The sequence below is a fragment of the Muntiacus reevesi genome, chromosome 1 (assembly GCF_963930625.1).
Source record: "Muntiacus reevesi chromosome 1, mMunRee1.1, whole genome shotgun sequence".
NCBI classification, from domain to species: domain Eukaryota; kingdom Metazoa; phylum Chordata; class Mammalia; order Artiodactyla; family Cervidae; genus Muntiacus; species Muntiacus reevesi.
This window is the reverse complement of record NC_089249.1, coordinates 98,392,824-98,406,539: the sequence shown is the minus strand read 5'-3', so window position 1 is coordinate 98,406,539 and position 13,716 is coordinate 98,392,824. Positions and strand designations below refer to the sequence as shown.

The following is a 13,716-nucleotide window of genomic DNA, read 5'->3' as shown; positions in this document are numbered from 1 at the left end:
AGAGTCCCTTTTTAAAATCAATTTAATTGAAAAAGGACCTGAGGGAATTCCCAAGAAGGCAAAATACAGAGACCTGAACTCACCTTCTCTCACAACAAAATTACGACTATCTACAGAACTATCTATGAAAAGGGCTTCCCAGGTGGTGCTAGTGGTAAAGAACCCAACCCCACCCCCACCCCAACCAGTGCAGTAGATGCAAGAGATGCAGGTTCGATCCCTGGATCAGGAAGATCCCCTGGAGAAGGGCATGGCAATCCACTCCAATATTTTTGCCTGGAGAATCCCATGGACAGAGGAGTCTGGCAGGCTGCAGTCCAACTGGTCACACAGATTAGGCCACAACTTAAGTGACTTAGCACATATGCATATCCATGAAAAAGATGGGAAGCTCCCAGGAGAGATCTTCTATGGCTAAAGATTAAAGGAGGAACCATGAGACAGGTAGGAGGAGTGGAGTCATAGTATAGTCAAGATCCATACCCACTGGAGCGGCAGCCCACAGACAGGAGAATAATTACAACTACAGGGTTCTCCCCAAGGAGCAAGGGGTCTGAGCCTCACTTCTGGTTCTATAGCCCAGGGGCCCTAACCAGGAAGATGAGCCCCCACAACATTTGACTTTGAAGGCCAATAGCTTATTTCAGGAATTCCAGAGGGCTGTTGGAAATGAGACTCCACTCTTAAACGGAGCACAGAAAATCTCACAAACTGTGGACCAGGGAAGAAGCAGTAATTGGAGAGGAGCCTAGGTCAGACCCACCTGCTAATCTTGGAGAGTCTCCTAGAGAAGCAGGAGGTAACAGGAGCTCATCCTGGAGATCTGGACACTAGCGGCAGGCATTTTGGGAGCTCCTTTTACCGTAAAAACACCGGTGCTGGCAAGCACCATTTTGGAATCTTCCCTTTAACTTATGAGCCTCAGGACCCAGCCCTGCCCATGCTCACCAGCATGTAGCACCCACTGCTTCTCTACCCTTGCACCACACTGCCAAGTCTTTCCCAAAAGTACATCACTGCTTCAGGGGTTATTTTCAAGCTGTACCGCACAAAGTACCAGCTCTTTAACTCTCTGATTGGATCTCACTGTGCCCATGATACATGGTCTCTAGGAATCTGTGGGTTGTTCTGGATGCTATCATGAAATACCACAGACAAGGGGCCTTAAACAACACACACTTATTTCTCACTTTCTGAAGGTTGGAAATCTGACATCAGAGTGCCATACATGCTCAGGTTATTGATAAGGGCCCTCTTTCTGGTTATGTATCATAGCCTTCCCTTGGTGTGTACAAGTAGAGAGTCATTGCATGTCTCTTCTTTCTTGTTTAAGGCATTAATCCCATCATTAGGTCATGATTTTATTTAAACCAAGTTACTTTCCAAAGGCTCCACCTCCAAATAGCATCATACTGGAGATTAGGGTTTCAATTTAGGAATTTTGTGGGAACACAGGCATTCAGTTTATATCAGAACTCTAGAATAACTAATAAGGAAGAAGGTGGCAGTAACAATTTAGCTTTAAGAAGTATAGGAGATTGTATTGATTAGATGACATCCACCAGGCCTTGGGGAATAAGCAAGCCTGTCTCAGAGAAAGAAAACAAGAAAAATAATTTAAGCCTCATTGCAAACATGTATTCTACAGATTCTCTACTCTGTTCCATCAAAATGTACACACCAGAGTGGCTGGGCTTCTCTCAGAGGAATGGGAGAAGACAAATATGATCAAAGCATTTGCTAGAAACAATAAGGAGTGAAAAGTCAGGAAGAGAGGTAGTGTCATTTGTATTTTGGAGGAAGAGGAATTTCCAAGGTGGCACAATGATGAATCCAACTGACAATGCAGGAGATGCAGGAGACAAGGGTTCGATCCCTGGGTCGGGAAGATCCCCTGGAGGAAGAAATGGCAACCCACTCCAGTATTCTTGCCTGGAAAATTCCTTAGACAGAGGAGTCTAGCAGACTACAGTCCATAGGATCACAAAGAGCTGGACACGATTGAGCAAGTGATCATGAGCACACAAGGCACTCCCAAGTAGAGAGTGGGCAGCATAGATCCAAACAGCTTTTCATTCACCCCAAATTCTAGTGAATACTAATTTTTTGTGTTATCACTATTATACTTCCCCTGGTCTCTTAATTTGTTAATATCTCTCTTCAAGCCCTCCAAGAAATAACATTTAAGTTAGAATTTGAGAATAGATTTACATGTGTTCCCCATCCCGATCCCCACTCCCGCCTCCCTCTTCATCCCATCCCTCTGGGTCTTCCCAGTAAATCCATGGCTGATTCATGTCAATGTATGGCAAAAAACCACCACAGTATTGTAAAGTAATTAGCCTCCAATGAATAAAAATAAATGGAAAAAATAAATAAAATTTTAAAAAAAGAATTTGAGAATAGAATAATATACCAACTCCCAAAAAAGTGCATAAAGGAGAAGGAAGTAAAGGAGAAAACAGGGATAAAAGCAGAACACTCTAGACTGAAAAGGAAGAGTACATTTAATGGTCCTGAGGTGAGAAGGATCTTGGTTTTAAGGAAAATTACAAATTAAGGTAATACCATGCAAAGAGGTCATAGAGGATAAACCAGAGGATGGATCACTGGTTTTGAGATTGGAAGGAATAGAAGAAAATGGTAGGATCTTTAAGAATTACAATGAAAACAGATACCCAAATTCATCAGTCTTTAAAGCCATCATATTTGGCAGCAAACTTTGACCAGACTTCTCAAAAACTAGAAGCAGGGTAAAAAATATTTTCATAATTAGGTAGCTTTTGCTATATATTATCTGGCTTATGTTGTATTAGCACAATTTAAAAGCAAAAATAATGAAATGGCTACTTGATGCTACTTCCTAGCAAAGGAGACAAGTTTTGGTTTAATTGTTCAAAAAGTTTTTTATTTTTCAACATGTTTTCATCCTCTGACCAAGTTAAAAATCAGCTATAAATGCTCAGAAAGCTCATCACTCAGTAGAGATGTGAACCTATCTAATCAAAGGAAGAGGAAAAGTACAGGAGTGCATGAGAAGTGTAAGGTGATGTTTAAAGGAAAGAGAATGCAAGGAGATGCTGTTCTCAGAACTTCAAGATCCCCTTGGGATATGAATCATTTAACACAAATGATATGTCAGTACTTAAAGTTCTTTTAAACATCATTTACATCCTCACTTCTAACATAAAATCTTCTACAGTAACTATAAGACTCCATCACATGATTTTGTATCAGTCAGTACAGGTGACACAGCAAAAAAGATAACCACTATTCAATCATCACCTAGGAGATACTGTTAAATTTTTAAAAATATAATGAGTGGGTGGAAAGTTAGAAGGGAATTGTCTAGTGTAATGTGAAAAAGTCTTTCATACAGGACAAAGCATGTTTTAATTCATTGTTGAAGGTGAAAGCTATTCACACACTACCCTGCTAGTTCAGCTGGTAAAGAATCAGCCTGCAATGCAGGAGATCCTGGTCCAGATCCTGGGTCAGGAAGATGTATGAAGAAGGGATAGTCTATGCACTCCAGTATTCTTGGGCTTCCCTAGTGGCTCAGCTGGTAAAGAATCCACCTGCAATGAGGGAGACCTGGGTCCGATCCCTGGGTTGGGAAGATCCCCTGGAGAAGGGAACAGCTACCCACTCCAGTATTCTGGCCTAGAGAATTCCATGGACTGTACAGTTCATGGGGTTGCAGAGTTGGACACAACTGAACAACTTTCACTTTCATTGCAGTAGCAAATTCATGCAGTTTGAAGAGTTTCATATCACTTATCCCAGTCTTTTTTTAAATCATAAGTAACTTTGCCTAAAGAGCAAATGCTCTGATAAATACTTATATGCTGATTGTGAGCACCATACTAGTACTTATTAAACCATGGTTTGAAGATGGAAACTTTTATCACTCTTCAACTGGTAATTTTTAAATATTGTTTTTATATTAATCAGTTGTTTTATCAAGTTAATCTGGATAGAGTTTTGATCAAAGATGGTGTAGATTTCTGATGTGTAATGAAATAAACCAGTTTTCAAATCTAAAATTCCTTTTTAATAAAGGTATTATGAAGCGACTTCACACACACGCACTCATAACTACACTTCCCTGGTGGCTCAGTGGTAAAGAATCTGTCTGCCAATGTAAGAGACACAGGTTACATCCCTGGGTCAGGAAGATCCCCTGGAGGAAGACATGACAACCCACTCCAGTATTTTTGCTTGGGAAACCCCATGGACAGAGGAGGCTGGTGGGCTACTGTCCATGGGGTCACAAAAGAATCAGACATGATTTAGTAACTAAACAACAAAAAAACCCCACAACTATACAATATTATATTTTTGAGGATCTGCTCTCAGGGTCTACGGAATATAAACAATGATTTATTTGTGTGATGTTTATCTTTCCACTAAAGTGCATTTAATGAAAAGATGCTGCATTAACTATTTTCCAGATTTCAATTCAAACAGATATTTACTGAGCACCTGCAAGGATTAAGTCTCTCTGGAATGTACGAGATCCCACAAAGGTGAGTGAGACTCCTTCTGCTTTAACATCTCACATTCCAGAAGGCGAGCTAAGGTATACGCTTAAAGAACAATAATAAAAATAGAATGTGAGAACTGCTAAAAAGAGATATATGAACAATTGTCAAGGGAACATAAAAGGACCAGAGATTAACGGCTGCTAAACCCAAGTTCAGTTCAGTTGCTCAGTCATGTCTGACACTCTGCAACCCCATAGACTGCAGCACGCCAGGCTTCCCTGTCCATCAACAATTCCTGGAGCCTACTCAAACTCGTGTCCATCGTGTCAGTGATGCTATCCAACCATCTCATCCTCTGTCATCCCTTTCTCCTCCACCTTCAATTTTTACCTTGATCAGGGTCTTTTCCAGTGAATCAGTTCTTCATATCAGGTGGCCAACATATTGGAGTTTCAGCTTCAACATCATACTTGCAGTGAATATTCAGGACTGATCTCCTTTAGGATGGACTGGTTGGATCTCCTTGCAGTCCAAAGGACTTTCAAGAGTCTTCTTCAACACCATAGTTCAAAAGCATCAATTCTTCAGTGCTCAGCTTTCTTTATGGTCCAACTCTCACATCCATACATGACTACTGGAAAAACCATAGCTTTGACTAGACAGACTTTTGTTGGCAAAGTAATGTCTCTGCTTTTTAATATGCTCTCCAGGTTGGTCATAGCTTTTCTTCCAAGGAGCAAGTGTCTTTCAATTTCATGGCTGCAGTCACCATCTGCAGTGATTTTGGAGCCTCCAAAAATAAAGTCTCTCACTGTTTCCATTGTTTCCCCATCTATTTGCCATGAGTGATGGGACCAGATGCCATGATCTTAGTTTTCTGAATGCTGAGTTTTAAAGCCAACTTTTTCACTCTCCTCTCACTTTCATCAAGAGGCTCTTTAGTTCCTCTTCACTCTCTGCCATAAGGGTGGTGTCATCTGTGTATCTGAGGTTATTGATATTTCTCCTAGCAATCTTGATTCCAGCTTGTGCTTCATCCAGCCTGACATTTCGCCTGATGTACTCTGCATATAAAATAAATAAGCAGGGTGAATATATACAGCCTTGATGTACTCCTTTTCCTATTTGGAACCAGTCTTCTTTCTACATCCTGTTTTAACTGTTGCTTCTTTTTTTTTTTTTTTTTTAAATTTTATTTTATTAGTTGGAGCCCAATTACTTCACAACATTTCAGTGGGTTTTGTCATACTTTAACACGAATCAGCCATAGAGTTATACGTATTCCCCATCCTGATCACCCCTCCCACCCCCCCCTCCACCCGACTCCTCTGGGTCCTCCCAGTGCACCAGGCCCGAGCACTCGTCTCATGCATCTCACCCGGGCTAGTGATCTGTTTCACCATAGATAATACACATGCTGTTCTTTTGAAACATCCCACCCTCACCTTCTCCCACAGAGTTCAAAAGTCTGTTCTGTACTTCTGTGTCTTAACTGTTGCTTCTTGACCTGCATACAGATTTCTCAGGAAGCAGGTCAGGTGGTTTTGTTTTCCCATCACTTTTAAGAATTTTCCACAGTTTGTTGTGGTCCATACAGTCAAAGGCTTTGTTGTAGTCAACAAAGAAAAAGTAGATGTTTTTCTGGAACTCAGTTGCTTTTATGATGATCCAGCGGATGTTGGCCATTTGATTTCTAGTTCCTCTGCCATTCTAAATCCAGCTTGAACATCTAGAAGTTCACGGTTCACGTACTGTTGAAGCCTGGCTTGCAGAATTTTAAGCATTACTTTACTAGCATATGATATGAGTGCAATTGTGCGGTAGTTTGAACATTCTTTGGCACTGCCTTTCTTTGGGATTGGAATGAAAGTGCCTACTTGAGAAGGAAAAGGGCTCAAGAGGCTTCTTGGAAACAATGCATTTAAATTGCAGGGGTGCATTTTCTAAGTCATGCATCAGTCTTTTTTAAATATAGCTTCCTTGCATCTTCATCTAATATTTATCTCACAGATTTGGGATATAAGGAGTTTCATATAACCTAAATCTTTATGCAGTTACAAAACAGTAAAATTATTATTATATCATTATTTTTGCTATGTCCACAGCTCTGTGCCAAGCACTACTAAGATTGTAAAAGCTGTGCCAGTGTTGCCTTGAAAATCGCAGACATATGGGATAGGTAGAGACAAAATACTACAAACACATAAAGATGAATAATACAAGGAAACAGATAATTGGTGTTGCTGGTGACTTTCTGTACTCCCCATAGATTAGCCAACAACAGGGCCCCAGGTATAGACTTCTGCATGGGCCCAGCATGCCAGGCAAAAGACTCCATTTATACTCTGGCTCCAAGTAAAAACCACAAATATTAAGGGTGGGCCTATTATTCACCTGAGGACTCATAAAACAGTTGCAAGATTTCTCATGCCCCTCTTTAAAGCAGGAATCCCAAGATACTCTATTGTACTGGATGTTGTCAAAGAGACTAGGAAAACAAAAACGAAATACCAAGTTGACTCTCCAGTTCATTTGATGTCCTCTAATAACATCACAGGCTACTGCTTATCTAGCAACTGTTAAATTTTTTTATATAACAAATCACTGAAGGTGAGAAGTAACCTTCTTCCACACTGTAAGTATTTGAAAATCCACAAACCTGTGTTTGACACATAATATGTGCCAGTTTGTTTCCTATTTTAGATCTTATCCTGAAAAGAAAATTAAACCCCTCACTTTTTTTAACATGAAAAGGGGTTTTCATGAGATGACCATCTGCTCCCCAAAGCTACCTGCATTGCCTTAAGTCTCCCGGAGTGTTAAGTGGAGCAAGGTGGGGGAAGTAAGGAGCAGAGGTGCCTGGAGCGAATACAGACAAGTCAAAAACCCTAAGTGTTTCCTGGGTCTGCTTCCCTTTCAGCAGCTGAGATTACTCACAGTCCATGTGAACAACATAGAGTGCCCAAAACTACTCTGAGGAACTCTGCAGGGTTTGTTTTAAAACCTGCCTCCCTGAGCCTACTGGCTTCCTGAAAGTTTAATGCTCCAGGGAACTGCATCAACTTAGGAAGCTAAGGCCCCCTTTAGGGTATTGAAACAAACGATTACATAGTGATGGCCAAAGTGTCAGAAGGAGTTAATGTACCCTCCCAAAGTGCCCAAGTCTTACAAGAGACTGTCTTCAGAATATTGGTCCCAATGAGCAGGAATAGATTCATAAAGCAAAGTGAAACTAAAAGAATGTAAAGAGAAAGAAAGAAAAAGAATGGCCCAAAAGATACACTTGAGTAGAATAATGTTTAACTTAATAAATAATGCACATCATAAAATATGTATTTATTTAGTAAACATCTAGTATATATACCACAATATCAGTCACAGAAATCGCCCTGGTTTTGCAACTGAATAATAAATATAGCACCTTAAAATATCTGACTGCCAACTTGAATAAAAGAATGAAGCCAGCACATACTGACCTCAGACTCCACAGCCTTCTCCTGCCTCTGGGGAAGAAGACACAGCGGATGCTGACTGATGAGGCCGTGGAAGTAGCCGCAGCACACTGAGGCTCTGAATAATGGATATCCTTGGTGGAGGCTGCAAGTCGCCATGGGAAGAGAGGAAGGTGATGAAGAACCTTAAGGGTCTTGCTGTGACCAGGGGAAAAACCAAGAGAGATTGGCAATAAATCTTTCAATACCCAAGAAAACTGGCTACCAAATAAAGGATTTCATCCATTTTAGCAGAAAAGCATTTATTCTCTTGCTGTATAGTCGCTCATGTGAAATGAATATATTAATGGTATTAGATCCAGTCTGAGAAAGATAGACCGATATCACCGATTTGAAACCATTAGTTGTTTAACCCTGGCTTGCGGATTAGCACAAATTAATTGACAGAGCGGGCTCTTCCGGGAATGTTCAGAATGCTTTCCAAATAGTTCAACTGAGACACTTTATTGATCATAAAGGGTTCCTAATGCAAATGGAGGAATGCTGAGGTGGCACTATTGTCGACAATAGGCTGCAGTTTACAGCGATAAACCCCCCGTCTCCTATCAAGCCTTCAGCACGCTGTTCACTGAGCAGCCCTTATCTTCAAACGCTGACACATGTAATCTAACATTCTCACTTTGCCACAGTCAGAGCAATTGCTTGACAATATGATTACAATTTCCTGTCAGCTCACGCATGGAATATTTCTGTGAGCTTTCAACAATTGCAAAATATTTTGATTTTGAAATGATAGTAATCCATGAAGAAAAAAAAAAAGTCTTCAAAATATTGATTTCTGATAAGAAATCAAGATCTGCATAAAGGAAATTGCTTAAGTATCTATGGGCTTCCCTGATAGCTCAGAGGCTAAAGCGTCTGCCCGCAGTGCGGGAGATCTCGGTTCCATCCCTGGGTCAGGAAGATCCCCTGGAGAAGGAAATGGCAACGCACTCCAGTAATCTTGCCTGTAGAATCCCATGGACGGAGGAGCCTGTTGGGCTACAGTCCGCGGGGTCGCAAAGAGTCGGACACGACTGAGCGACTTCACTTAAGTATCTATGCATAAGGATGTGTTGGAGTACAGAGATAAGGGGAGACTATCATAATATGACGAAAAAGACAAGGACTTGGGTTATGGAAACTACTGAAGGAAGCAGAGTTTGTTACAGAAAAACCACCATCTGTGGCCAATGGCCTGATGGAGGTAACTGAATCACCTCTGTTAGTCCAGCACAGAATGCATGTTTCTGAATGTCATTTCAAACACCCTCTTCTTCCTTCAACCCAATAAATGTTACTCATTGGTAGAAATCTTGGAGGAAATGGAAATGAAAAAATAAATGTCATCACTTAGAAGGCAAATATCTTTTAGTTTAATAAATAACATGTGTATGTATTTAAACAAATTAATCTCAAACACTGAAGATCATACCTTTCCAGAAGAATTTTTGTCCCTTACTCTAAATTGGAGAGAGTTTTTCACTAATTGAGTAAGGCTGGCTCCTTATGACCCCGATAGAGATATGAAATAGGATTTATCTGAATTGTTGACCTTCCCCCCTGAAATGAGAATGTGCTAAAGAAAGACCTCCACATTCTTTTTTGTTCCCTCAGAAACAAGTCATTCAAATGATTACTACCAGCATTTTAGGCATTTCTACTGGATGGTCTCTGGGTTGGGAAGATCCCTTGGAGAAGGAAATGGCTACCCATTCCAGTATTCTGGCCTGGAGAGTTCCATGGACTGTATAGTCTATAGGGTCACAAAGAGTTGGACACAACTGAGTGACTTCACTTCACTGGATGGTAGTTGTCTACCACATAATACAAAATGGAAATTATTTCCACAAATGAATAATGTAGAAGTGGGCAAAGGATTAGACTGAAAAAATCATGGAATTTTAAATGGAGGAAAATGCTCTGAAATGAAAACCTATTACTGTAGCCCTTTAGCTGAGGGTAATTTATAGGTAGACCAGTAAAACATGTGTTCCTCAATAATACAATCAATCACTTTACCTGGAATCTAGCCACTCAGCAATGTAATGCTCTAGTATGAATCTAAATTCTTTTTCTAGCTGCTATTAGTCAAATAGCTTTTAATGACTTCTACTATTAGACGACAGTTAGGGCTATTTAAATCTATAATTTGTTCCACATTTCTTCTTAAACAGGCATGGAATATACATGCTGACATTGCTAACACTGCATATATTCAGAACAGGGAAGGCAAATGGTCATAATACATGGACTTTGAAAGCATTAATAATTCAGAAAGAAAAAAATCTGCCCCTAACATTTTTTTTTCATTCCTATAATAAAGTATAATAAAGTAAACTTCATCCTTTTAGTGTACCACTCTGTGAGTTTTGACAAACACATACAGTCATGTAACCATGATCATAATCAAAATATGGAACCGTTTAGTGAAAGGAATTCAACCATACATATACATGTATCCATTTGTTCACCTGAAACTATCACAATGCTGTTAATCAGCTATTAACCAATTAAAAAAAAGTTTTTGGTCTTAAAAATAAAATAAAAATAATTTTTAAAAAAGGGAGGAAAAATGGAACAGTTCAATAATCTCCTCAAATTTCCTCCTGCCCCTTTGTAATCAACCCCTTCCACACACTCTGTCCTTGGCAACTACTGATCTGTTTTCCATCCCTATAGTTTAATGTTTTCCAGAGTGTTACGTCAGTGGAATTTTGTAGTATATGGTCTATTAAATCTGTGATCTTTCACACAGAAAAATGCAACTGAGATCTATCCATGTTGTTGTTTTACTAGGAGTACATTCTTTTTTCACTGAGTAGTATTTCATTGATTGGATGTACCTCAGTTTGGATTGACTGCAGTTTTCAGTGATTACTAATGAACCTACTATGAATATTAACATATATATTTTTGTGTAGACATAAAATTTCATTTGGCTTGGGTAAATACCTAACAGGACCGTCACTGAATTGTATGATAAGAGTATATTTAACTTTACAAAAAACTGCCAACTGTTTTGAAAAGTGGCTGTTCCATTTTGACTTGCTATAAACAATGTATGGGAATTTCAGTTGCTCCACAGCCTTGTCAGCAGTTGGAATCTTTATTTTGTATGTTTGTTTTAGCTATTCTAATAAAATTGCTGTGGCATCACAGTGTGGTTTTTAACTTGTATTTTCCTAATAACAATGTTAAGCATCTTTTCATGTTCTTATTTGCCATTCCTATATTTTCTTTGATGAAGTGTCATTGTGAATCTTTTGCTCATTTTTTTAAAGATTGGGTTTGTAGTTTTCATATTACTGCCTTCTGAGAGTATTTATGTAAACTGGATACAAGTCTTTCATCACATATGTGATTTCAAAAATTTTTCCCAGTTCATAGTCTATGTCTTTTAATTCTTTTAGCAGTGTCACACATAGGGCAAAAGTCTTCATTCCAATGCAATTCAATTTATCAATCTTTTTTTTTTCCTACTAGGGATTGTGCTTCACATATTATATCTAAGAAATGTCTGCTTAATCCAAGATTACAAATGTTTTCTCCTATGTTTTCTTCTAGTCTATAGATTGTTCATGACAATCTTGTTTAAAATAGATATAACATTAATGAATTTCAATGATATCTGAGTAAAAAGAATGGACTATTTTTTTTTTAATTTAGAAGAATACTGAATTTAGTACTTTATATATTTGAAATTTCTGAAATCAGAATCTCTCCCCTAAAATATAAAAAAATCACACACTACAACAGTCATTTGTTTATTCATTAGTTAGTCAAGTATTTATTAATACTTGATTATACTTGATAATAAATAGCCTTACTATTAATTAATAGCCTTACTATTTTCCAATTACTCAGTTAGATGGTGTGGTAATAGAGTTAAAGATGTAGTTGATCCGTTCCCTCAAGAAGTTCTGCATCTGTGTCCTATATCACATCCTTATATAGAGCAGAGAAAGTGAGTGAAAACATCCTAGCACAGTATGATATAAACGAGAATTAGGGTGGTGACCAGAAGCCATATAAGTGAAAAGCAGGACTCAACCCAAAATGATAGAGCACCTGTGAAAGGAAGGAGATAAAACTTGTAGCCCTGAGGAGCACACAGTTTGGTGGAGGAGATGAAAATGTAAATACATAAATAAGTAGTTCATTACCAACATTCTAAGTGCTATGAAAGTTACAGAAAATGAAGACAATACATAACAAGATATAATTATTCTACAAAGTTAACAGAAGACAGTCCTAACAGTGTAACATGCAAACTGGAATTTGAGTGTAATTAGAAATTATCTTAGAATAAAAATTCAATGTTCCATATTGAGGAAATTGCACATTTAAAGACCCAAATACTAACTATAATAAGACACTAATGCAAGAAATTAAAGAAAACACAAATAAATGGAAAGAAATCTCAGATTCATTAGTTGAAATAATTAATGTTATTAAAATGTCTATAATACCCAAAGTTATCTATAATAGTCAATAAAATCCCTATCAAAATTCCAATAGCATTTTTCACAGAAACAGAAAAAAATATCCTACAATTTGTATGGAACCACAAAAGACCCTAAATAGCCAAAGCAATCCTGATAAAAAAGAACAAAGCTGGAAGCATCACACTGCCTGATTTCAAACTATACTATAAAATTATAGTATATAGTAATCAAAGTAGTATAGTGCTGGCATAAAAATAGGTGCATAGACTAATGGAAATGTAATCAAGAGCCAAGAAATAAACCCACACACATATGGTCAACTAATATTTGACTAGGGAGCCATTAAGACTCTCAGAGGAGAAAACAGTCTCTTCAGTAAATGGTGATGAGAAAACTGAATACCCTATCCAAAAGAATGGAACTGGAGTTTCTACTAAATCATATGCAAAAATTAAGGAAAAAAGTATGAAAGACTTAAATGTAAGTCCTGAAATCATAAAACTCCTAGAAGAACATAGGCAAAAAGTTCCTTGACATTGGTTTCAACAATAACTTTTTAGATATGACACTAAGAATGCAAGCAACAAAAGCAGAAATAAACAAGTATTACTTTTGTTGTCTTGTCGGTTTTTTTGTTTGTTTTTTGGTCGTTGTTTTTAGTTGCTAGGTCATGTCCAACTCTTTTGCAATCCCATGGAGTATTCCTACAGCAAACTAAAAAGGCAATACAGCCAAAGAAATGAACAACAAAATAAAAAGATGATCTACTGAATGAGAAAAATGTTTGCAAATCAAGTGTCTGATAAGGAGTTAATATCTATGATCTATAAGGACTTACAACTCAGTGGTAAAAAACAAACAAGTCAATTTTAAAATGGACAAATGTCCTAAATAGATAGCTTCCAAATAATATATACAAATGTCCAGCAGATACATGAAGTTATCAACATCACTAATCACCAAGAAATGCTAATCGAAACTACAATGAGAAATCTCTTCACACCAGTTAAGATGGCCATTACACAAAAGGTAAGAGTTTACAAGTGATGACAAGGATGGTGGAGTAAAGGGTACCTTTGAGCACTCTTGACAGAAATGTAAACTGGTCTAGCTATTACGGTAAACACTAAGGAGATTACTCCAAAAATTAAAAATAGAACTACTATATGATCCAGCAATTCTACTTCTGGGTATATATTTGAAGGAAATGAAATCACTATCTTGAAGAGATATCTGCACCCTCATATTTGTTGCAATTATTTATCTCAATAAAACTGAAAAAAATAAAAG

General features: G+C 38.0%; 1 long non-coding RNA gene across 1 annotated transcript in view; it reads left to right on the top strand.

Annotated features, from left to right (window-relative positions):
* Positions 1-4,452: 4,452 nt before the first annotated feature.
* Positions 4,453-13,716, top strand: part of LOC136163134 (uncharacterized) — a 57,125-nt gene continuing 47,861 nt past the window's right edge. Inside the window, exon 1 of the long non-coding RNA XR_010662195.1 lies at positions 4,453-4,529. This is a non-coding gene — a long non-coding RNA (uncharacterized lncRNA). The remainder of the gene's footprint in view (positions 4,530-13,716) is intronic.